This window comes from Adiantum capillus-veneris, chromosome 17 (genome assembly GCF_014529385.1).
Source record: "Adiantum capillus-veneris isolate H3 chromosome 17, ASM1452938v2, whole genome shotgun sequence".
NCBI classification, from domain to species: domain Eukaryota; kingdom Viridiplantae; phylum Streptophyta; class Polypodiopsida; order Polypodiales; family Pteridaceae; genus Adiantum; species Adiantum capillus-veneris.
In genome coordinates this window covers 55,503,843-55,526,951 of record NC_140947.1, presented here as the reverse complement: position 1 = coordinate 55,526,951, position 23,109 = coordinate 55,503,843, and the positions used below count along the sequence as shown (strand labels likewise).

The 23,109-nt window shown below is 39.4% G+C and overlaps 1 pseudogene; it reads right to left on the bottom strand.

The window, feature by feature from the left end:
- Positions 1-2,096: 2,096 nt before the first annotated feature.
- LOC147437284 (uncharacterized) lies at positions 2,097-4,745 on the bottom strand (annotated as a pseudogene).
- Positions 4,746-23,109: the final 18,364 nt, after the last annotated feature.

Below are 23,109 nucleotides of genomic sequence, written 5' to 3'. Positions count from 1 at the left end.
AGGGAAACTAGTACAATGGTCTAGTATGAGCCGCTTGTGAGTGAGGTGAGTAGGCAAGTGTGGCATCACTCCGATAGGTAGAACAACTCAGTGTAGTCCAGTTGTAATATCACTGGCAAAGATATGCATATCCACAAAGGTGCAACAGTGATGCCGATTGTCGGTGATAGTCATCTAGGAGTCGTATACGGGGGGTTCACTATGTGTAAAACTACCATATCACGTGCGTTCAAGACATGTTTGTAAAACCCCTTATCTGTGAATTTTGTTAGGAATATAATGTACCCTTTTCTTTTGAAATCTGTATGTTTTTTTCAAATTTGAAAAAATAATACCCTTTTGTATATATATTTTTGTAAGTTTCAAGAACTTTAAATACCCTTCCGTTGAACTCACGTGATAGGTTACATTTTTACTAGGTGACCTCCCCGGGGAGTCGTACTTGTTGTTGAGCTTGAAATCTTAACACTCTCCCTCAAGCTCAATGCTATATCTTGTATGCCAAGCATCACTCAAAACCGTCATATCTTTGCCACTCCAAGGGCCTTCGTGAAGATATCTACAACCTGCTCATCCGTTTCCACGTACTCTAGGTCAATGTCTCCTACTAAGACCCTCTTTCTGATGAAGTGCTAGTGCACATCAAACTGCTTTGGCTTGGCATGAAACACTGGTTCTCATGCCAACTGTATTCTATTGAGGTTGTCACAATAAATGACAATGGACTTTGTACTTCTACTCCAAAGTCATGAAGTAGAGATCCTAGCCATGCTACCTCAGATGCTGCCAATGCAACACCCTTGTACTCTACCTCTATACTCAAAAGAGAAATCATAGGTTGCTTCTTGCTGCTTCATGTGATAGCAGCACTCCCAAGTGAGAAAATATATCCACTAATAGACCTATGATTGTATGTACTACTAGCCCAATCCGCATCTGTATAGCCATAGATTTGCAACTCCACATAAGCCCTATAAAATAGTGCATAGTCCAAAGTAGCACTCACGTAGCACAAAGTATGCCTCACTGCATCCCCGTCACGGTTTCTTAGGAGACTACATAAACTGGCTGGCCAATCCAATTGTGTAGCTCAAGTCTGGCCGTGAGATAGTCAAGTAGATCAAGCTACTGACAATCTTCCTGTACATGGTAGAATTATCAAGAACTTGACCTACATCATTTCCCAACTTCAAATTTTGATATAAGGGCATTACATTGGCTTACAATCAGCCATACCATACTTTTTCAACATATCCAAATCATATTGCCTTTGTGACAGCCATGCACCTTCTTATATGTGAATAATTTCAATGCCCAAGAAATACCACAAGTCTCCCAAGTCTTTCATGTCAAAATACGCATAAGTAGAGCCTGCATGCCCTCTACTTTAGCCACATTATCACCTCCAACAATCTCAAATCATCCACATAGATACATATTACCACAATTCCTGCCTCATTATTTTGCACATACAATGAATGGTCTGCAACATCAGACATCTCAAAGCCCAATGAAAATGAAGAATGCCACAATCTTCTCATAACAAGTTCTAGGTTCTTTCTTTAGCCCATAGAATGCTTTGTTTAACCTGCATACAAGGTCACGTAGCCTCATATTTGCATAACCTTGTGGATGCTCCATATACGCAGTTTCCTCCAAGTCTCCTTTCAAAAATGCATTCTTTGCATCCATTTGTTTCAACACCTATTTTAATGCGGCACTACTATAAGCACATGAATGGTAGCCATCTTAGCTACAGGGCTGAGTGTCTCCTCATAATCAATCCCATAAGTTTGTGCATAACCTTTGGCCACAAGTCTAGCCTTTTACCTGCTCACACTTTCCTCAACATTATGCTTTATTTTGTAAACCCACTTACATTGCCTTCTTATCCTTTGGTAATGGCACTAATTCCTGTGTTTCATTTGCATCAAGAGCAACCATATCTTCATCCATAGCTTGTCACCATTTTTCATCCTTGACAGCATCCTCAAAACATGTGGTTCTACTTCCTCTGTAATCTTCACCATAAATGTACAATGACAAGCCACATAACTAGTATAAGTCACTCTTTGCACATGATTTCTTGCTCTTTTTTACTTGCAGGGTCCAGGATCACTTCTAGGTGACCTATTCTCTTCATGCATTTTTCTTACACCCAAAGTCTTCATAGAGGGTATCCCAAACTTATCATCTAAACTCTACTCAGAACCAGTGCTATTGCCATCATCATAACCAACACTCAAATTTGGCAACTTAGGGGCATCATCAAATTTTTCCTTTCCTTTCCTTGATACATTTGAGGAGTTTGCATGACTCACTCTTTCACATAACCTGTCACTCCATGGATTCTCACCATGGCTTGCACTAGAGGACCCTTGCGGCCCACTCAAGACTTGTGACTGCGCACTTGTATTTTTTGCATCCACATTCTCTCTTACATCAGCCCCCAAACCATCTTTTACATCAGCATATCAACTTTCCATTTCATTAAAAAAAACATCCTTCTTCACCCTCACTTTACCCATGATAGGATTATAACACTTGTACCCTTTTTGCTCAAGGAAATAGCCAATAAACACACATTTTTTCAGCTTTTGGATCAAGCTTACTTCTTAGATCATCTGACACATGCACAAAAGAAATACATCCAAACACTTTAAAATCTGATTCACCATGTTTTTCACCACTAAACTTTTCTTCAGGTGTCATATCATGTACAGCAGCAGTAGGGGTCCTGTTCATAATGTAGACACCTGTAGCAACAACCTTGGCCTAATAACAATGAGACACGTTCTTCTCATTCATCAATGCTCTAGACACTTTTGGAATGTGCCTGTTCTCTCAGCAACACCATTTTGCCACGGAGTATACCTGCATGAAAATTACCTCTAAATTCCATGCTTTTTCAAAAAACCATTGAATTGGAGAAGTATTCTCCCCCTCCATCTGACCTGAGGCACTTTACATGCTTTCCAATCTGTTTTAAAACCATAACTTTGAAATTTTAAAAATATGTAAACACCTCAATTTTTTGCTTCATGAAGTAGATCCATACCTTCCTTGTACGGTCGTCAATGAAACTCACATAGTATCTACATCCACCCATAGATGCAATCTTTGCCGACCCCATACATATGTATGCACTAAATCCAATGCATTCCCACTTACATGCTTATCATGAGGAAATTATGCTTTTTCCTGCTTTCAAATTGACAAGCTTTACACACTTTTTGCATTTCAGCAACTCAAAACATTGGTAAACCTATAACTATCTCTTTAGTCTGCATCATTTTTAGCCTCCACAAATTTACATGACCAATACGTTTGTGCCAAATTTCTAGATCTAGAACAACACGTGCACCTCGTGAAAACATGGAATTATTCACTTCAAGCACATTTACATCCAAAGTAAACATTCTATCCACTTTCTTTCCTTGTGCAACAAGCCTTCCATTCTTCTTATGATCTTCAACAAAGAGACCATTGGAGTTAAACCTGACCTGTAAACCCTACTCAACCCTTTTCCTAATAGAAACCAGGTTCTTTGTAATGTTGTGTATGTGTAGTACATCAGGTAGATACTTCACTTTATCATTTGTCATAGACAATGGCACATTTCTTGTATGCATAATAAGATGTGCAGATCATCCCAAGTTTCTACATAACCAGGACTTTTAAGTCTGCATTTGCTTAAACCATTAACCATGATGACTGGTCATGTGATTTGATGCACCAAAATCCACAAACTATCACTTGATTTTTCCACATTTGCAGACATAGTATTCAGCATGTGATGTATCACAAATATCCTCTCAGGCTCATCTAAATTCCTATTAGTGGTAGCATGATTGTTTTGCTGCCTCTTGTCTGGACAGGCACGTCCAAAGTGACCATGTATTCCACAACCCGAACATGATACATTTTTGTGTTGACCTGCATTATTGTGTTGCACATTTCCACGACCTCTTGGACTCCCCCTGCCTTGAAAGTTTCCTCAACCACCACCTATGTTATGACCGTGATTATTGTTTTGTTGTTGTTCTTGGTGGTTGCCTCTTCCTCCATCTTGTCCAAGACCTGTACCACGGCCGTTTCCTCTTTCTCTGTTGGTGAAAAGGACCTATTCAAAATTGTTTCCACCCTATGTAGAGGAGTCTCCCTCAAGTTCCTTCTGTTCCACAATCAATAAGGACACCAAATCTGTAAACGAGGGAATGTTCTCTCGAAGATGGATTTCAGTTTTGAACTGTTTGTACTCAGGACCCAAACCTCATAGACAAACATCTACTTTATCATCATCATCGACTGTAACAGCAATCGATGCAAGTGAATCACATATGTTCTTTATCTTTAGAAAATAGTCATTGATGGACATGCGTTTCTTTTGCACAATATTTAGCTCAGTCTTCACTTGCAGCTTTCTTGCCTTTGTGTTGGTAACATCCAATGACAACAAATTTTCCCAAGCCTCCTTAGAGAATCTTTTATATTCCCAATCATAGTGTCCTGTACATTGACAAAAAGACAGTAGATGACCTTACGAACTCCCTGGTTCCAATCTTTAAATACCTTAATTTGCGCAGTAGTCGTGCCTTCCTCTAGCAGTAGTGGTGTACCTCATGCTCTCCATAGATGTAGTCCCAATAAACTTTGCCCATAAGGAAATTGGTCATTTTGAACTTCCAAGCATGGAAGTTTTTCTTGTCTAGCTTGTGACTGACAAACTTGGTTAAGCCTATCATTGTTGGACAACATATTTCCAACCCTTCACACAGTCTTTGAGTAGCCTGCTAAAAATAGTTGGTTATCACTTGTAACCACAATCTACGTACATACACCTATTTCATTGTACTGAACAGTGTCTGTGCACATTACAACCAAACTAAAATCTTTGTGCACCACCTATTGTAGATTTGCACAGTCCTGAACCTCAACATTTTTGCATGTGAACGCACTCTAACTCCAAAAGGGGGTCAAAATGCATCTGAAATGAAAATTTGGCTGCACAGTCCAAAGGACTATATAAAAACCTAAGATGTGCACTCTCCAAGTAGAATTACTTGAATCGAAGATCGTTGACAATAGCTCCCAGGAATACCAAAGCCGCTTCCTAGTCTACTCTTGCTTGCTACTCCAAGCTCCTTAGACACAAATAGGCTTTGATACCATGTTAAGAGATAGAGAAGTAGAGAGCTTGAGCTCTTACAAGCATGCATGCACGTGCACGCGTGCACGCGCATGTGCGCGCGCACACACACACACACACACACACACACACACACACACACACACACACACACACACACACACACACACACACACACACACACACACACACACACACACACAAAGCTGGAGGCAAAAGACTATACTTCTTCTTCTTCACAAACTCAAGATAAGAGGTCTACAAAATCATAAGGGAAAATAACACATCAAAGGGAAACTAGTACAACAGTCTAGTATGAACCACTAGTGAGGTGAGTAGGCAAGTGTGCCATCACTCTAGTAGGTAGACTAACTCGGTGTAGTCTAGTTGTAATATCACTGGCAAAGGTATGTGTATCCACAAAGATGTGCTAGTGACGATGAGTGTCCATGATAGTCATCCAGGAGTCGTACATCATTTGAGCTTGACATCCCAACAACTTTTGAATTGACATTACGAGCAAGCATGAATCAACATACTCAAGTGACTTTTCATGGAAAATAGCACCATAGCCATATACTCAAAAACAAACTTCATTATCCTTTTCACATTTGTGCTCCATAAGGCGCTCTGAGTGGGTATGTATCAACAAATTTGATTATGCTTTGAACCATTGTGGTCCTGAACAAATCAAAATGCATCATTGAGTAATTTGTTAGGTTTCTTGCTTGCACATAATCATTCAAGAGTCTAATTAAATTCTTGAGGCTAATGATTTTCATGGATAGTGATAAACAAAGAAAATGCTTACACGTTTGTTCTCCTCCTATTAATGTGTTCTAGTAGGATCTCTGCATCGACTAACACCATCTCCAAACCACAAGAATTAACATCAGAGTCTTTTTTCTCCGTCTTGTGGCTTGAAATTGTCATCTCATCTCAAATATTCTCCTAGGTTAGCACCTCTAGGGTAGTTACGAGCTTTTGAATCAATGTGATGAGCAATAGTGCACCAATATACTCAAGAAATTCTCATAAAAAATAGTAACATAGCCATATACTAAAAAAATTACCTGACTAACCTTCACACATTTGTGCTACATCATCCACTTTGAGTGGGTACATCTCTACAAGTTTGGTTATTTTCTCGACCAATGTGGCCATCAACAAATCAACATGCACCACCAAGCAATTTGCCAAGTTTCTTGGTTGCAAAATCATTGAATAGCCTAAATAAGCCCTTCAAGTTAATGACCGTCATGGATATTGAAAAATAAAGGAGATGATTATACTTTTCCCTCTTCTTGTAAATTCTTTCCAATAAAAGATCTCCATCAACTAACACCCTCCAGCCATATGAATTTCCATAGTCCTATTTTGGCACATTGCACGTGATAATTTTCATCTCATCTCCTAGGTTAGCACCTCCAGGGGAAGTTATGAGATTTCAAACAGAGCTCATGAGCAATCATGAACATACATACTCAAAAATTCTCCAATGTGGAAAATAGTGTCCTTGCCATATACTCGACATACTTCACCAAAGAAATTTGGCCACGAGATGATTCCAATGAAATAAGAAGCCCTTCTCTAGAAGAAGAAGCTCCTACCCTTTGTAGATCCAAATGCAAAAGGGGGCTATAAAGATGTGCCAGTCACAATGGATCAAGTGCTCTTGATATTGAAAAGCCAACCCCTATGGAGGAAAACGTGGTTAGAGGAGCAGCCACAAGATGAGACTTTGTAGTAGAGAAATGCACCAGAGTATCTTAGGATCAACCCAACCAAATGTCTAATTCCTTGTCAAAGATCTTGGGATAGCTATTGGAAGAATAACAGGCCATCCATGCTCAACTACCCAGTGTTGTCAAAGCCAATGAACAACTAAATTCGACAGAATCTTACATAGCGCACACATAATGCAAGCAGTGATCAATCAAATGCAACATGTACCAGATTTGACAAGCCAAATGTTGACAAAGATTGCAAAAATGATCATCACATGTATTCAAGCATTTCAAGACATTGATGCATTAGAGCACCCATGTCAAGTATTCCTAAAAGGAATGCAAGGCATAGCATGGAATCTAGAAACTAAAGTCCCAAATAGGAACATACAGATGGGATGTATACCAGGATTATGTTTCTTCCCTCACACTACATGCAAACCTTTGAAGAGGCTTTCATGACAGAGTTCCTTGAAGTGGATTCTATCATTTTCAATCCCCTCAACAAATCACAAAGACACTTGAGAAAAGGCAATTTGACAGTTGAAGCCCAAAGACAAAGCTTTCACAAGGACGTGCAATGGCTAGGAAGGGGGGAATGTTTGGTAGAAACACCTAACATGCATCCTCTTAGCGAGCTACACCACCATCATAAAGCCCATGATTTTTATGTAATCATATTTTTTTTTTCAAAAAAGATTTGTATAAAAGAGAAGCCATGATTGTTGAGCTGCATTTTGTACCCTCCGAGTTGTAATTCTTTTGTTTTGAAGCTAAAGGGCCTTGAAATTCGACCATTGGCCAAGTGAGAAGCCCTAGGTATAAGGTTCAAAATCTCTAGTTTGAACACACCATTGTAACATTACCTAAAGTTTTTGAAGATCTTTGTATGTATGTTTAAGAGCAACAACTCAGCAGCACTTGTAATCAGATTTTCTTCTTCTCCGATAATCAAAATTCAATTCCAAAAAGTGAATTGTGCTCCTTGTCTCTTGCTCTTTCATTTAAGTATAGTCATTCATAGTTTTTTTATGGTTTGCGACTACTTATCTGTGAGCTAAAGCTACAATTTTGAGTGAAAAAATCGTTGTTTTTTAACATTTTGACCATAGGAAAGTGATCCTAGATATTAGGGCGACCTTTTGGGATAATTATCTTGTAGCTTTAAAGACCTGGATCATGATGGATTGGGATTTTGATACCGTGTCAGATGACCGCCAAACTTTGTAGGATAATGACCCTAGGCCTATTATAGCTCCTTCTAAAGTTTTGTTGCATTTTAAGTTTTCTTGATTGACAAAATGGCATGATGACCTAGAGCAGTGAGACATGACATAGCCAAATTTTCCAGAATAGAGAGTGATATATTTGCTAGTATTGATGATAGATTAGTTCCATAGGTTCAATTCCTGAGATTGACACCCTCAAAGAGTCTCTATGCCCCATCTGATTCTCCTCCCTCAATATTGATAATATATTAGTACCAGACAACTATGTTGGAGACATCTGATTGTGATGACCTGCTAACATCATTCAATAGCCTAAGTAAGCTCTTGAAGTCAATGACTCTCGTGGATAGTAATAAAAAAAATTCAATTGCTTACTCTTTTGTTCTCCTTTTGAAAGCATGTTTGATTGGGAGCTGTACATGACTAACACCCTTGAGCCACAAGAACACCCATCCTCTTGTTTTGGTACCTTACAACTTAAAAATGGCATCTCATCCCAAATGTTCTCCTAGGTTGGAAACTCCAAGGAAGGTACAATATTTCAAATAGACCCAACAAGAAATCATGAACCAACATACTAAAAAAAAGTATCATGGAGCATAGTGCCATATCCATGTACTAAAAAATAGACTCCACTAACTTCTGTACATTTGTGTTGCATTTGATGCTTTGAGGGTGCATCGCCACCACAAGTTTGATTATGTTCTAGGGCATTGTGGTCCTTAAAAATCACATGCACCACTAACAAAATTTTCAAGCTTCTCGCTCACATAATCATTCAACAACCTAAGTAAGATCTCGAAGTTAATCACCATTTTGGATAGTGGTAAACAAAAAGTAGTTGCTAACACTTCTATGCTCCTCTTCTAAATGCCTTCCTATAGGATCTCTCTATGGACTTAGACCCTCCAACCATAGGAATGCCCATTGCCTTGTTTTGGCACCTTACAACTCAAAATTGCCATCTCATCCCAAATGTTCTCTCAGGTTATTGCCTCAAGAGAAGTTAAGAGATTTTAAAACAGACCCAATGAACAATCATGAACCAAGATGCTCAAAAAACTTATCATGGAGAATAGTGCCATAGCCATAAACCCTAAAATAGACTTCATTGACCTCTTCATATTTGTGTTGGATCATCAAGTGCTCAGAGTGGGTGCATCTCCTCAAGTTTTACTATGTTTAGGACCATTGTACTGGTGAACAAATCAACACATACCAGTGAGTAATTTTCCAAGTTTCTTGCTTGCAAAATCATTCAATAGCATGGGTAAGCTCTTGAAGTTTATGGAAGTTATGTATAGTGAGAAACAAATGGCAGATCCTTATACTTTTATGCTTCTCTTTTAAATGTGTTCTAGTAGGAGCCCTGCACATTGATTAACACCCTCCAGTCACAAGAATTCCCATCATTTGTTCTGGCACCTTGAAATTCAAAAATGATATCTCATCCCAAATTTTCTCCACGGTCTGCATTTCTAGGGAAGTTCTAAGCCTTCAAACAGACCCAATGAGCAATCATGAACTAACATACCCAAAAACATTATCATGGAGAACAATGCCATAACAATATACTCAATAATGGACTTCACTAACCTCTACACATTTGTGTTGCATTACATAAAGCTGATTATATGTTCTAGAACCTTGTGGTCATGAAAAAATCAGCATGGGCCACTGAGTAATCTGCTAGGCCACTTGCTTGCATAAGCATTCAACAGCCTAAGTAAGCTCTTAAAGTTAATGACCACTCATAGATAGTGATAAAAAAAAATCAAACATTTACACCTTTGTGCTCCTCTTGCACTTGTGTTCCATTAGGACCTGTATATTGACTTACACCCTCAAGCTACATGAATGCCCATTGTCTTAATTTGACACCTTGGAACTCAAAATTGTCAGCTCATACCAAATGTTCTCCCCTAGGTCAATTCCTCTAGGGAAGTTATGAGATTTTAAATAGATATGATGAGCAGTCTTGGACTAACACACTAAAAAAACTTATCATAAGAAATAGTGCCATAGGCATATACCCAAAATGAGACTTTACTAACCTTTGCACACTTGTGCTACATTAGAGGCTCTGGATGGGTGCTTCTCCACAAGATTGATTACGTTCTAGACCATTGTGGTCCTTAACCAATCAACATGCACCACCGAGTAATTTGTTGGGTTTCTTACTTGCATAATCATTCAATAGTCTAAGAAAGCTATTGAAGCTAATATGACCATCATGTATAGTGATAAAAGAAAAGTGGAAGCTTAGACTTTTGTTTAGGAATGCCCATCATCTTCTTTTGGAACCTTGCACGTTAAAACTTTCATCTCATCCCAAATGTTATCTGAGATTAGTGCCACCTCTAGTGCATTTATGACTATGCAAATCGACTCGATGAGCAATTATGAATCATCACCCTCAAAAACGTTATCTTTGAGAATATTGTCATAGCCATAAACTTAGAAATAAACTTCACTACCCTCCACACATTTGTGCTAAATCATGTGCTTTGAGTGGGTGCATTTCCAAAAGTTTGATTATATTTTGGACCATTGTGGTCCAGAATATATTTTGGACTATTGTGGTCTTGAAAAAATCAACATGCTCCACTAAATAAGTTGCCAGGTTTCTTGCTTGCATGATCATTCAATAGCTTAAGTAAGCTCTTGAAGTTAATGATTATCATGGATTGTGATAAAGAAAATGTAGATGCTTACACTTTTGTGGTCCTCCTATAAATACATTCTAGTAGGAGCTCTGCATCGACTAACATCCTCTAGTCACCACAAGAATACCCATTGTCTTGTTTTCGCACCTTGCAATTCAAAATTGCCATCTCATCCCAAATGTTCTCCTATATTAGTGCCTTTAGGGAAGTTACGAGATTTTCAATAGAGATGATGGGCAATCATGAAAATGGCATATTGCAAAAAATTGTCATGAAAAATACCCTCATGCCATATACTCAAAAAGAGACTTCACTAACCTCCACATGTTTGTGCTGCATTAGGTGCTCCGAGTGGGTGCATCTCCATAAGTTTGATTATATCTTGGACCATTGTGGTCTTGAATAAATCAACATGTGCCACTAATTAATTTATTACGTTTCTTGCTTGCATAATCATTCAATAGCCTAAGCACTTGAAGTTAATAATCATCATGTATAGTGATAAATAGAAGTGAGATGCTTAAACTTTTGTGCTCCTTCTACACACCCTCCAGCCATATTGAATGCCCATCTTCTTCTTGTTTGTGCACCTTTTGAAACTCAAAATTGTCATCTCATCTCAAATGTTCTTCTAACAATCATCACCTCTCCTAACGGTCATCTCATCTCAAATGTTCTCCTAACGATCGTCACCTCTAGGGAAATTACAAGATTTTGAAAAGATTTGATGAGAATGATCATGAGAGAAATCATGAAGTGGTTATGTGTGTTCATTGCATCTCCACAAGGTTGATTATGTTATTTACCATTGTGGTTCTGAACAAATCAACATTTGCCACGAGTAGTTTTTGGGGATTTTATATTTGCGAGCTTCCATTTTTGAGCTATTGCAATTGAAACTTTATTTTTGAGATTTTTAATGCTTGCATTACACTAGCAATATCGTAAAATATCATTGTGGCAAGAGAAAAGTCTACACTAGATTGTACATTCTTTCAATTACCAAACAATTAAATGTGGCATGCGTGCATCTCTATGCTTGAGGGAATGTAAGCCTAAGTACTCTCTTATTAGACTGAAATGTAACTTTAAAAGCACAACATTTCAACCTGTGAAGAATACCAAATAATACACATAGTGTCAAAGCAACCTTAAATCAACTCAAGTAGGCCCAAAACCAAACTAGATAACAAGTAGTAGTGTGACATGCATATCATACTACATAGTAAACCTCCAACCCACTTAATCTAGTTACACAATTACCAAAATTCCATGTCCACGTCATGTTGTCACCATGTACATGAAACACACAAATCAAAACATCAAAATTCAATGTCTAGAGAGAGTAACCTACCAAAATCAACTCAAGCAGTCTCAAAACCAAAATACATTTCAAATGGTACTGTGACATGCATCTCATACTATCATAATAAACCTCCAGTCACATTATCTTGTCACACGATCACCAAAATGCCATGTTTATGTCATGTAGTCACCATGATGTTATTGATGAAGGGTCACCTTGGGTAGTGGACCACTAGCATCCAAACCCCATACAAAAGTCACGAGTGTTGAAGTACTTATTTTCATATAACTTTATCTCTTGCTTTGGAGTTACGCCCATTGGATAGTCCAACCACCAAGGGCAAAAATTTGCCTCCTAGATTGTCACTTTTCTCTCAAGAAAAGATGGAGAGTGTATGATATTCTTGTCACTCACATTAATCCACTCTCTAGTGAATATTGGGGCTGCATCCATCTGCTACTCCTCTATACATTACACAATCCATACACACAAAATTTTCAACACCATCCACTTTTGTAAACACATGCAAGAAAATAGAATCACAAGCAATTAACAAAAGAAAGAGAACATATGATTTGTAAAAAATTTTCCAGAGTCTCCTTTGTACCGATATTACTTTTTCAAAACAAACTATCCACCCCACCTTGGCCTCCCACATGGGATTTATTTCATTTAGGACCCTGATACTACAATCATAGAAATCTTCTCTAATAAACTACATCCTTGATTTCCTAGTGAAGGATGGGGGTTCTTTGACATTGTGTCTACAAAGATGAAAGGCTTACATTTTGACAAAAGGACACATGAATAAAATTGACGAGGACACTATCCAAGCAAAATCACCATTATGAAATTTTGTCGCTAGGAATATGATGGGATTATTTATCCCAAGAAAGTAGACAATTAGTGTGATGCTTTCAAAACACTAGGTAGGCCTACAATTAAGGCTCTTGTTAAGAGTTTTGCCTCTCTCTCTCTCTCTCTCTAAAGTTCATGTGTTGAATGTACACAACAGGTGGCAGTGTTATTTCTCTTTTGCCATGTTTGTTTTCTCAATATTACATTTGTCCAAGCAGATGTGTGTATGTACATTGCTCATAAGCATTTGCACCAAAAAGTGGAAGGGAGGTGTCATAAGATGCTCCTACTTGTTATTGATGTTAGACTAGAGAAAAACCTCAAGAAATTAACCTGGGTCCTTTGAAGAGAAAGTGAGTGACGTGAGGTGAAGTGCTTCTTGGAAGCTTTGGGTGTGAGGTGGGAAGTGTCACCTTATGAGGACCACCACTCTTCCTTTTGTAGGCTACTAACAAACTAAATCCCTCAAAGAGAGAATGCACAATTTTGGGGGGGAAGAGATAGTGGGGTACTGAGAGGTTTGTCTTTCTAGGAGTGTTGTTATGAATGAAGCAACAACCAACTAGATATAGCATGATTTTATAATTTTTTATTATAACCTTAAATACATGCACAAACCCTTTCTTTTGATTATGACTACTAGAAAGATACATAAAGTAGCCATGATCATGAAATGTGAAACCCTACAATGACTAAAGTATTTATCACCTCAATCTCTCCCGATTGAATCTCTATGTTTTTCATGATTGTCATTGCCAGCATACCCATTGTATCTACCCTAGAAATCATCTTGCTCTATGTGAATCTGGTCATCTATGATCATCATCTCCATTATCATCTCTTTTATGACTTTTGCCATTACGTTCACTTCTAGTATCATGGCATTAAGGCATCAAGACTACTTCTGTGTTGGTCCTCTTATCTCAACTTAGCCTAATGCTAAAGCTCCTTTTGTATAGATCTAATGCCCTCACTACCATCAAGTATATAAAGCCGAGGCCTATCCACTACATGAAGATCTTTTGATGCACTTTGCATCCAACCAAGTAAAAAACGAGAGGTCATTGTCCTCATGTGGCTCTTGCCCCAAAAATATTTTTGAGCCTATAGTTCCATATTATTAGGCCTACAAAATGAAGATAAGAGCTCATTTGTAAGCCAACCAAGTAAAGAAGTGGAGGTTCTTGTTCTCATGTGGCTCTGGCCCCAAAACTATTTTTGAACCTATAGTTCCATATTAGTAGGCCTCTGAAGTGAAGATAAGACCTTATCAATATTCAACCAAGTAAAAAAGAGGGAGTATGGTCACCCCACTAGTTTGTTGGTGCACATACAATAAGGGTGCTCCTACCCCAATTTTCTTGTGAACATTGGTGCAACCAAAGTTGGTAAGTGTTGTGAGGAGGGCAAAACAATGCTATGGGTGTCAACGTGTACATATCAAAGTGCTAGAGTATGTGTGAAGATACTGGGCAGGCAAATGGTTGCTGAGGTGTATGTTGAAGGTGGTTTTCTAGACCAAGAAGACTCTAAAATAAGCCAATCAGGTTGGCAAGTTGAGGTGTCCAAAGGCTAGAATTGTGCCTTGGAATGTGATGTTTGAGATGCTATACAAGCCGGTCCTAATAGCTCCCAATGTAGAGCTACGATGTAAAATTTATAGCAGTTCAAAATTAGGATGCTTTGCACATCCTTGAAAAACGTGATACATACAAGTGGATGATTAGAGGTGATGTAGGTGGATATATTTGAATTGATCAAGTTGTGGTGCATGCTGATCGTTTTGGATCGTCAATCGGAGCTCAAATGGGCAAGTTATGGCCATTTTAAGATTTCAAGGGGGCAGTTGTGTAGCAGCCTTGACCACCTCAATAGACGCGTCATCTGGAGTTTGTTTGGGCTCGTTAAAGATATGAGGGATAGTGTGTATTGTGTGAAATCAGCAAGAATTGATGGCTTGTCAATTGGAGTCCCAGTTGTCGAGATACGGCTTGTCAAAGTTGGATGCAATTGTAGGTGATTTTTCCTCGTTTTTAGGATGGGAGCTCCCTGATCAACCGCATGCACACGGATGAATGGGGGGCTTCTGTCCCCATTTTCTTTTCCCAAAATTTTAAATTTATGATTTCCTATCGGACCTCAATAGAACTTGTGCATTCTTTATTTTGCAAAATTTGGATTCATACCTTCCAATGGGTTTCAATGAAGCTTTTACATCCAAAAACAGGGGGAGAGCGAGAGCCTTCCCATCATCCGCATGCATGCGGATGATGGGGAGGATTTGGCTCCCCCCCATTTTTTATTTGATAAAAGATACACTAAAATATATCTCTAAACACCGTCTCCCCCCCTCAATATCTCTACAAGGTTTGAAAGGCCAAAATTCTACACAGGGCGGGTTCAAACAAGCCCGCTGGCAATTTGATGAGTTTCTTCTACCTTTGCCTACTTGGTTCACACAACACGGAGGTAATCAAATTTAGTTAAAGCGTGAAAAATGTCTACGGCTAAATGAACTAGCTCAATAGAATGCATTCTATGGCTGGTAGCACGATGTGAAGGGTTCAAGACTGACTCCCCGTATTTTGCATTGCAATAACGCAAGACAAAACTGGTCTTCTAAAAGGGGGGGATTGCCCAATTGAAGGTGGGTTTGAAAAAGTGAAGTTTTTTTTTGTGCCCAATCCACGCATACCAACAAGAAACCTCGTTCTTGCCCCTCTCTCTACCGGTGGCCCATCTAAACCCAGCCTTACTTTTTTTTGAAAATTTTTGAGGGCCAAAAACCCTCCAATCATCCGTGTGCACATGGATGATGGGAGGAATTTTTTTGCACATGGGGGGGGGGGAGAGAGAGAGAGAGAGAGAGAGAGAGAGAGAGAGAGAGAGAGAGAGAGAGAGAGAGAGAGAGAGAGAGAGAGAGAGAGAGAGAGAGAGAGAGAGATAGATAGATAGATAGATAGATTTTATTATCGTCCTCGGAGGTCAAATATGACCTATGGGACCAAAGTTACATGTGATGTAGTATGTGTATGGCTGATGAGTGACTCTCGATGCTCCAAAATTGTAGTGATGAGAGTCGCAATGGAGAGCCCACACTTTCGCTGGGAGAGGAAAGTGTGTAGGTCTAAGTTATGGCTGAAAATGTGAGAGAAGCAAGTTCGGATGTGATCAAAAGCTAAGCACTCTAGTAGTGTGTGGTACTCAGACTCTCGAACTTGCATTGAGCATAATGTGCACAATCGATTTGACTCTTCTCCATTTCCCCAACGCCCTATCTCGCATCGAAGGAAATGGGAGCTAAGCCGAATTGCTGCGATAGTGCGTATCGCGGACAAGGGAATAGGCTCAAGCATGTAAGTGTGAGTACGGTTTCCTCTCTCAGCAAAGAACATGGTTTTGTAGTTGGGGGCAATATAGGTGGTGTAATGTATGAAGCGTGACCCACCGGATTTCTCCCAAGCCGTAATACATTGGCGTTGTAGAAAAGCTTCATTCACTTGAGAGTCAATTGAAGCATCATGTAGCAAGTGTAATGCATCCCATCTCCCAAACCACTTCTTTATGTCTTGCATCCATCCCATGCTCAAGATCTTGCTTTTATGCATCTTTTGAACTTTTTTGCTTGCTTCCCATGCAATTGTAGGAAGTCAATGTGAGGGGTTTTGACGCATCTTTATCATGTACTCCACAACCCTTTCCATGCCCATAACCTCAATTGGAAGACATCCCGACTCAATAAGTAGGAGCATATATGGTGTTTGTGTCTTAACTTGGACAAATTTTGTAAGAAAACGCTTTTGGACATTCTCAAACTCTTTCCAAGTAGACTTTGAGATGCTCCCGCCCCACACTTCAACTCCATAAAGAAGAACCGGTGTCACCAATGCATCAAAAAGATACTTCTTGAGAACCCAACACTTGATGTTTCCCGCATTACACATGTTCTCAAATGCATAATATGCTCTCTTTCCCACTTCCAAACGACGCATAGCACATTCATGCCACTTGTGATTGGATGGAACCTCAAGGCCAAGGTACTTAAAGCTCTCAACAACTTCAAGTGTCTCGTTGTTGTACACAATGCATGGCTTCTCCTTATGGTTGGTTTTCACAAGCATAACCTTTGTTTTGGATTCATTTACAATCAGCCCACTATGCAAGCAAAAGTTCTCAAGGACAACCATAAGCTTTTGTGCATCTTCTAAAGTGTGTGCTAGAAGCACTACATCATCCGCATACAACAAAAGCATGATTACCGCATTGCAAATAGTGACCTCTTCAATGCCTTCTTCTTGCATAAAGTCAAGTACCATTTGTTCCAATTGATCGATGCATAGACCAAAGAGAGTTGGTGACAATGGACATCCTTGTTTAACCCCAATAGTGCTTACAAAAATTTCTGAAATTTCTCTTCCCATGCGCAATTGACAAATCACCTTCTCATAGATTCGAGAAACCGCAAGCATAGACTCACTTGGGACTTGGAGTTCTTCCATCCTTCTCCACAAATTGCTACGTGGAATCATATCAAAGGCTTTCTTAAAGTCCACAAAACAACAATACAATCGCTTGCCTTTCAACCGACTTTCCTCCATGAGAACACGAAGAGTGACAAAATGATCAATGGTGCTATGGCATCGACGAAAACCCGCTTGTCCCTTTGCACGCTTGTCATTCTCTTCAGCCCAATCACTCAATTTCATCTCCATTATGCACCCAAACAACTTTGCCATAAGAGACCCAATCATTATAGTCCGGTAGTTGCTTACATTCTTTACATCCCCTCCTTTAAGCAAAGGCTTAACCCAATCAGTACTCCAATCATAAGGCATACCATGTTGAAGTGCAAGGTTGAACATATCACACATCCACTCATGGGTAAAATCTCCCGTCCATTTGATCATCTCCGGCTTGATACCTTGAAGATCTCCCGCTTTGTGAGTGGCCAACTTTTCAAGCCCACCGCATACATCCTCAATAGTAAAAAAAGACGGCATACATGGGAGTGAACCATAAAATGGAATTTTTTCAGTATTTGCTTGCTCATATAATTGCCTACAATGTGTGTACATATCCACTAGACTCAAGTTACCAAAATTGTCAACCCGCTTGCCTCTCAAGTTTCTCCAAAATCTTCCACATGCATGTGCCTTTTCTTGGACTTGAAATTCTTGTTGCTTTACTTCCCATCTTCTTCTCTTCTTTTGAATCAATGCCTTGTATGTATGCAAATGACTTTGATAGTTGTCTTTGTCCATAGTTGCATCAAGCTTTATCAAGGACTTTTGAGAATCTTGACATTCTTTATCAAACCACCTTTTGCGTGATCTATCTTTGTTGATACCATGGAGATGCTTTATGGCAAAGCATTCTTCCGCACAAGAACAAATAGCTTTCTTGAAAGCTTCCCATTTAGTTTCCAATGGTGCATCACATTGAAGCTTTGTCATCCATAATTTTTGCTCAACCATTTCAATGTATATTGGTGCCCGTTTGAAATCCATACATAGTGATAACTTCTCTTTCCTTTGGCTGAGATTATCATGCTTAGTTGCTTCTCCACATGAAAGGTCAATACATAAGGTGCGATGGTCGGATTCCGGGGTCCATTGACCAAACATAAAACTCTTTATGCGATACATGATGGCTTCAGAGAGTAGCATATAGTCAATCACACTATCCCCATTATGTCTTCTACATGTAAATCCATTGGCTCCACTCCACAAAGATACACCATTGGCAATGAGCATACCCGTGCTATTACACATGTGTAAAAGTAACTTTCCATAGTGATCCGGCTCTTTCTCATCCATTGAAGTACGATCATACAAGTGAACTTCCTCCAACTCCCTTGAAATGTATGGCATATCAAATTGTTGAGTATCATGTTGCAATGTTTTTGTGCGAGCATTCATATCCCCAAATACAATAACATCACCTTCACCTTTGAAATAAGCAATGTCCTCTTCCAAATTAGAAAATGGTTGATCTCTATCCATGCAAGCATAAAAGGGAGAATCATGATGAGGAATGTAGCAACCGGCTACAAAAATGGGTGCTCTTTTTGGTGTCATAATTTTCAGCCATACATAACGTTTGTACTTGTCATCTTTCACAATTGATATAAAATCTTCCAATCCTTTCTTAACCATACATGCTAACCCTCCTTGTCCTCTTCGTTGCTTGAGATTCTTTGACCACATCAATGAATGTACATTGTAATCCTCCAAGCCGTTAATCCTTTGTGTATCATGCTCCCAAGTTTCAACAAGAAGTACAACATCGGCTTTGCTTGTTAGTTCATCAATGCCAACCCCCGCATTCCATGGGTATCCATTACAATTCCAAAAGCATATTTTCAATTGTAACTCCGTCTCATAGGTCACGCATCCCTATTTTCTTGAGAGACTTGCCTCCTCCTTGGGCACATTTTCTTCATAAGAGATCTCCTTGTTTTTATTATTCTTTTCCTCATATGCCTTGCGACGCATATTTTGTTGCTTAATAGTGCGATCTTCACATACAAAACATTTTGTATCCCTCAAATAGATCCAACTATTATCAAGGATAATCTTTTGCTTGGTCTCATCCGGCATGGTGCATACAATTGGCCGTTCTCCCGAGCGAGGAGCTCCTTGCTTCCCCACTCTATGTGCTCCATAGACCATAACTCCGGACATGCCAAAGTGGGTTTTGAAGAAATCTTCAATAACAATGGCAAGAGAAGGAGGTGTCTCTAACTTCTCTTCAGGAATTCCACGAGTAACAATGTTCTTGGAACGTCGCTCCCGTTCCTTCAACTCCTCCACATCCACATTCTCAACATTCTTTGTTTGAACCATAGCTTGCATGAGTGAGGAATTAGAAACCACATTGCTACCACATACATCAGCCCAAGACTTGTTTGTGCATACATGTTTCATGTCGCATACATCCCGGCTCATAGTGTCAAATTTCTCCTCTTTCAATACATGGTCATGCTCTACTTTGCTCATCCGCTCCTTCAAAGCATTCAAGTCCACAAGAGAGCGTTTACATTCCTTGACTTCCTTTTCAAGTTGCATCAAACGTGTTGTTTGCATCTCAAGTGTCCTCTTGAGATTCTCATTTTCAACCACAAGTACCCTTAGTGTGCCATTCTCCATTGCAAGTGCTCGTAAGTCTTCGCCTTGTTTGTTTACGGTCTCTTGCAATGATACCAAGTACGCCATGATCATGGTTTCCGATGTCGTTGGTTGGGTGGTTGTGTTGCTATCTCCATACTAAGGAGATTTTGGATCATTTTTCACAATGGTTGTGGACCTTGTTGAAGAAGAAGAACCCTTGCGAGTGCCGGAAGACATTGTATGTAAAATAGGAGATGAGAATCAATTTTGTTGAACCTGTTCACTTCGGAAATGCTGCTACAAAAACACCTTCCATAACTCTGAAAATTTTTGTCTTTACATCAATGCGTAGAGGACTTTGTGCTCTTCAATTGAGGCTATAGATCACCCAAATCGGAGTTCGGATGAAGAAGTTATGATCAAAAGAGTGGACTGCTGTCTACTAGGTCAAAAAATGGCTGCGTTTTTTGAGAGAGAGAGAGAGAGAGAGAGAGAGAGAGAGAGAGAGAGAGAGAGAGAGAGAGAGAAGGAATCTGTTATGGCTTTCAAGGGGTTTGCCTACTGGTAAGCATGCTGCGGCAGCCATGGTGGGTGGATTGTGGCCCGGTTGCACGAGCTGTAATCTGAGTTTGGCAAGGTGGAAATGGAGGTCATCAGAAACAATGTGGACATGGAGAGAGCTCTGCAAAGGTTTGGGCTCTTGGGCAAAGATGTAGAAGAAGTCTTGCACAAAGAAGAACCTCATAGTGAAAGTGATCAAGCCTGGAGTAATTCTTCTATTGAGCAAGATGGTACAAGCAAGGACAACAATAGCCAAAAGGAGAAGGCTCTCCTGTTGAGCTCACTCCACCGATCTTACTATTGCACCTCTTCCATGGTGTCCATCATTTGTACCATTTCACAACACTGATTCTTCTACATATATGCTTGTGTCCTAATGATCTTATAAACTAAACTTGTATCCGAGGTTGAATGCTTTTGTTTTTGCATATCACAACCCAAATACATGTGCTAATCCTCTATCTCATCCTTCACTTGTATTTTTATGAGAGAACAAGGACATTGTCTGAATGTAGTAAATTCTTGAAGTTGCATATGTGAAAGGGTTCCGTTTTGCCACAGAGAGAGAGAGAGAGAGAGAGAGAGAGAGAGAGAGAGAGAGAGCATACTTTGAGAGAGTGATAGAGAAACACAATGGCGATGAAATGAGTAGGTCGGTGGAGCTTTGAGGGCACAATAGGAGAGCATATTTTTAAAAAAAACAACAATACTTTTTGGTAAAAAAAAGGGGAGGGCCAAGAGACCTCTCCTTTTTCTTTGCACTCAGAGATCGAGAGAGAGGGAGAGAGAGGATTAGAGGCCCAACTAAATCTATCGGTTGTTGTGTTGCAAGACCACACAGGCAACGTAGATGAGGGGATAGCTTCCATCGGCTGCAAAGTATGGCTGCATACCCTTGTATATAAATCCGTTCGGTTGTTGCCTACCACCTCGGCCTCTGGCCACCACCCCATGGCCAATGCCGCCACCTTTTGTGTTTCCACCTCCCTCCTCATTGTTGCTTTCCTCAATGTTTCTTGCTCCTTGTTTTGTCTTGTCCCTCTCTTTTTCTTTCCCCTTCGGTGGCTCCCTCCTCCTCCCCTCCGGGGCCCTCTACCTTTTCCACCCCCGCCATCCTTGCCATCCTCGACACCTCTGCCCACTTGTAAAATTCCTTGCTTGCATTTTTTATTGTTATTGCAATAAGAAGCTAGCGTGCCGTTCGAGCCTTTCAATCTCCCAATAACTTCATGGCCTCAATGGCCCTACAATCGACTTCTAGCCTCAAATAATACAATTTAATATTTTTAGACGTGGCAAAGATCTAGCAAATACGTGGGTGTTCAAACTAACTAGTCTTGGTTGGTTGGCCTTTTAATGATTGCACCATCACCATCAGCACCACCAATAAGGGGTTGAGCAGGAGGGCACACGGGCCAGCCAATTAGGGTGTGGATCTCTATGCAGTCGCATATTGAGGGACTCATGAGAGGAGGGACTATGCAAAAGACATGGAGGAATTGTCGCACGGCTGAAAGGAGAACTATTACTAGGTTCATTGCCCGTAGTTGTAAGCAATGCACAAGAGGCCGCATGGGTGGGCTCCTTACAGAAGAGGCAAGATCTTCTAGGTGTTGCAATGATACCAGGAGAGAGAGAGAGAGAGAGAGAGAGAGAGAGAGAGAGAGAGAGAGAGAGAGAGAGAATTTGTAACCATTTAGATGCAAATTATATTAAAGAAATTATATCTCATTTTGTTTGTAGAATTTTAAGACTGATAGATATCTTTTATCATTTTTACCTTTGGGGGACGCCATCTGTGGCCCCTCAACTATATATTACAGTATATATTAAATATTATGTAACATATAAGGTATCATTATATAAACTATATGCTATGCACTACACTATATATTATGTTATTTTATATATATATATATATATATATATATATATATATATATATATATATATATATATATAGAAGAAGTAATTATAGCTATATATATTATAATATATATAATTATAACATTATATATTGATATATAATATAGTATAGTATATTTATATATAATATAGTTATTTATAGCTATATATAGTTATACATTTTGAATTTATGAGGTGAAGAAATTTTAGAGAGAGAGAGAGTTGTTGTGCCAATCATGCAGAAATAAAATCATGGCTACTGCCCATCATCTAAAAGAATGGTGACACTTTCATCCTGCACTTTAAACAAGGTATGAGGAGATATAGGAGTACTTGAAGATGTGTTATCATCGTAATCATACTCAGAATCATATTCCTCACCATAGTTAGCTTCCATTTCATTGTTGTTGGGATTAGCATCTTTGATGAGGTTAATTGTAGCACCATGGGGCGGTTGTTTTTGAAAGATCTTTGGTTTGGATTTTGGGTGACTCCATTGGATTGGCCATTTCTCTTAGCAGGACCATTTGGGCACTTATCTACATAGTGGCCACATTGGAAACATTTAAAACATTTTGCCTTTTTGTTACCATTAGAGT